This window comes from Diaphorina citri, unplaced genomic scaffold (genome assembly GCF_000475195.1).
Source record: "Diaphorina citri unplaced genomic scaffold, Diaci psyllid genome assembly version 1.1 scaffold1252, whole genome shotgun sequence".
In the NCBI taxonomy this organism is placed as follows: Eukaryota; Metazoa; Arthropoda; class Insecta; order Hemiptera; family Psyllidae; genus Diaphorina; species Diaphorina citri.
The window spans coordinates 69,135-73,856 of NW_007378681.1; positions in this window are offsets into that span (position 1 = coordinate 69,135).

Below are 4,722 nucleotides of genomic sequence, written 5' to 3' on the forward strand. Positions count from 1 at the left end.
GGATGCATCCACCAAAAAAACGTCTTTGCATTTGTCTAGCAGTCTGGGACTATCTTTTCAAACATCTTTGACAACAGACGATCGAGGAATAGAGAAATGTTATTTTGACACATCCACCAAATAAAACACTTGATTAGATATTTCTGTGCAGACATTCAACGCTGCTTCCCCTTCAGTCTAAAATATTCAAGAGGTAAAACAAAGAGTGGTACCTATTGAAGATATTTTGAGCAGAAAAGAAGAAGAAAACGAGTAGAATCTACGGCTTCTACTCGTACATCAAAAGAACCATGGTAAAAGGTATCTACGAGAGTCCTCTAAAAACTGAACGGGTCTGATACCTATTTCTCTTGAAGTATGTATATCTCGATGGTCTTGTACATTTGTAACAAGTACTACTTACCTACTTACTTACGGCTAGGCCACAATTTTTGAAAACGCGAAGAAGCAAAGTGCTGGACTTGAGCTGCAAACTACGTACAAAATATTCAAATATCTATTAAAATGTTGGGAAAAATGTTTGGACTTCTGAAATTAATAAAATTCAGTAAAGAATAAATATTTCTATACATCTGAATTACAATATTATTCACTCGACTGGTTCCGTCAGTCACTATCAGAGACCAAAATGAAAAGTAGCTTGGAACTCTGACTATATAGGTACTATGAGTAGTCCCATATGATAGACTTCAAAGCTTGAAGAGTCTGGGATGATAGTGGCCCATGTGGAATCAACTGGATTTAATATGTTGCATGGAAGTCCTCTGCATTTGGTTTTATTAGACGAATGACTGGATGAATCATCTAAATACCTCAGAGTTAGGGAGTCATAATCAGAACTTATTCATGATAGAAATGACATCTTCTACATTACCTACACTTTGAATTCCCTAAATTCTAAAACAATAAATAGGTTCATTCTATCTGGAGAGTTATCTAAACCAGGAAAAGGACTTGGGCAGCAAACTGAAAAAATTAGGGATTGTGTCGAATAGAATTACATACAAGTAGTTATTTAGGTAGTAACAGATTGGCATATTATTCATTGTTATTTTCGAAAAGGATCACAATACAATTCATTGGCAATAGAATTCATAAAATAATTTTTAAAAATAGAATGAGAGGGTCACTTTATAAAACAATAACAAAAGGTAAGGGAATTAGATAGTAGGTACTACATTGTCGTGTGGTCACTTTATGTCTGAGCCGAAATTATTGAGGTGCGTCAGGTAACGATGTCTTGATAGAGGCATCAAAACAGGATTTATCATTTCTGCAGAAAACAAAAATACTTCAACGGCACCGAAACCGCGACCTTTTTTAACATGGGTTGTATTACAGGTAGATCACTAGGACCTTCAATGGAAATCGGAATGTAGCCTGAGCCTTTTAAAAAATACCCTTTTCCTTATTATTATGAAATTAGTTGGATAATTTTCAAACAGGTAGGTACTGAAACAAGGGCACTACACATCTTGTAAAATTCTTCAAGAAAGAAGCGAGAGGACGGATTCGAGTCCCTACCTACCGGAATTTACTCTATTTTGTTTGTTGGTCTGACCGCAAAATAATAGGACCCCGGAACAAGGGTACTTTACTAGCCTGGGGCAAGAATTTCTTTTAGTGCCAATTTTCACTGTTGGCTTTATTATTTTCCGTTGGCCAGGATTACGATTACGTGTCTTCCTGTTACCAAAGATCATTTTTCCAGGCAGGCATTTTACTCTAGCTCAGAGTATTTTTTAATCAGTATGAGATATTGAGATGTGATTAATAGTCAAGCTCGTGCTATTTAAGCACTGTTATCTATCAGCCAATGAAGGTGACCAAATTTGAAGAGTAGGTTTATAATATTTTCCTCAGCACGCCCGGGATTTGAACCCAGGACGCGAAAAAATGATAGATTACTAATATTATTATAATGGAGCCCTTGTTTAACCCAACTCCCCAAGTTTTGCTACAAACAGCACAGAATCCAATTGAACTCAAATAATCGCCCTAAGAAAATCCTGTGAAAATTAAAATGCCAAATAAGAAGAGGTAGTTTTAAATTTTAAATTCATAGACGAAGAGAGTCGACATGGCTATTTATTTTAATTTTTTCATATCTTGCATTGAAGTCAGCATTAGGTAGAAAGAACATATAATTATAAATAATCAGCTATCTAATTGTATCGCTATTTTAACAACTTTTAAATGAGACTGTAGCAAAAATAATAAAGATCAAGCAGGAGTGTCATTTCTACTAGAACAATTTTAATGTTATTGCAAAAAGGTAAAGACATGTAAATTTTTTATAAGCTTAACTAAATAGTTTTAATTTTAAAGTAAACAATGATGCAATTGACTACGAAAAGGATAAAAAGAATAGGATAAATCCTGGACAATATTGTCAAAATGATTTTACTTCCAACTAATAACATTGACAATACATAATTATGTTCTGCAATAATTACCTAATACTGATTCTCGAATACAAATTCAATGTTTGGGGACCTTTTCGTCAATAATTGAAATAATAATATCTACCTAAATCACAGTTCAATGAAATACATATATTGATACTATAAATTTTATGAACGTACAAGTAATTACAATTTGATATTAAATGTCACAGCCTCTTAAAATTAAAACTATAATTCTACAGACAACAAAATAATTATATTACATACAGTCAAATTCCTAAATATTTACACAAAAAAGAGTCGATACCTACCTATATTCATATTAAGAACAAAAATAAAGCTGACATTATTGCCAAAGCCCATCTTTGATCGGAAAGTTAAATTTGGGTAGGTATTACTCAACTTTCAAAGAAATAAACAAAATTAACCCTAACGTATACAATGTACAATTTTTGAGATCACGAATATTTGGTAGAGGTAAATTTTCCGTATTGCATGGGTAAATCGTTCAAGTTCATGTCAGATTGACGGCAACAAAAAAGTTACTAAATACTCGTCAGTAGATAGGTACATTTAGAATTTACTCATACATACGGAAAATCATTGGTATAATTTGAAAATCCTAAACTTAGTATGAGTACAAACCCTGAGGTTTAGCTGGGTGGTCTAGCCAGGACTGCTTCTGGTCGGTACAGGTTCTGTCTAATGATTGGCTCAGAGTTACTAAATACTCGTGAGTAGATAGGTACATTTAGAATTTACTCATACATACGGAAAATCATTGGTATAATTTGAAAATCCTAAACTGAGTATGAGTACAAACCCTGAGGTTTAGCTGGGTGGTCTAGCCAGGACTGCTTCTGGTCGGTACAGGTTCTGTCTAATGATTGGCTCAGCTATAGATATCCATTTACAATAGGTACTCAATAACTCTCATTTATTTTTATTTATTATGAATTAAATCAAATAATGGTTTCATTTACCTACCTATATAAACGGTCCTTCATGATTTATCACTTTCGTGAAATTTAATCACGAATTACACTTTAGAAAATGTGCTATTGCCGATGCCGGTAGAAAATTAGAAATAAATAAATTATTATAACAATCTGTATGAGAATACCTACATTACCCACCTTCAGAATTATTACCGTGGATAAGGGAATTTTGATACATCCACCAATAAACGTCTTGAAAATACATGTGATATACCTAAGGGAATTTGGATGCATCCACCAAAAAAACGTCTTTGCATTTGTCTAGGAGTCTGGGACTATCTTTTCAAACATCTTTGACAACAGACGATCGAGGAATAGAGAAATGTTATTTTGACACATCCACCAAATAAAACATCTTTGCACTTCATAGCATAGTGCATAGTGAATCTGACACATCCACCAATTTTATTCACACATTTAGCCAATACATAGACTTGATAATTATTTTAGCAAGCATAGTAAATTGATAATGAAATCATACCTACTTATAAACGGTAATGGTTATAGGCCACAACAGGTTAAGCAACATCGAGAGAGGCTTACAATAATATAGGATCGATAAAAGTCCGGTATATCAAGGGTACAAGTAAACATTAAGGTACCTTTCTGTAGAAATAAAATAATTTGAGATGTAGTGCATAGTGAATCTGACACATCCACCAATTATTCACACATTTAGCCATTACATAGACTTGATTTAACTATTTTAGCTTTTAGCATACATAGTGAAATCATACCTACTTATAAACGGTAATGGTTATAGGCCACAACAGGTTAAGCAACATCGAGAGAGGCTGATAATAATATAGGATCGATAAAAGTCCGATATATCAAGGGTACAAGGTACAAGTAAACATTAAGGTACCTTTCTGTAGAAATAAAATAATTTGAGATTCAAATTTTAAATCAAGTCCATACAGAATTTTTTTCTCTAAAATGAGAACAGTTCTCTCATATCACCCTGTAACTTCTCCTCTGTTGAATTCTTTCGCTTGTTCCCGCCTTCATAATCTATTATGTTTGACTTGCTTCTTTCTTCTGATTGGTCGACGTATTTTGTTTACTTATTTATGTTGCTTAAGTTTACAGTGTGTAGCATACAATGTAAAGGTATAGCCCCCTCTATCACCCCCGTGCCCATGTTTCTATTAACTATGTCAACCATTGAGGTGATCCTTCTTAACCCTTTTACTGAGGACGCGTTTCATAAATATCAGGATGTGCGTATGAAATTTGAAAGGATGGTACTGTGAGGACGGAGTAGTCCCATATGATAGACTTCAAAGCTTGAAGAGTCTGGGATGATAGTGGCCCATGTG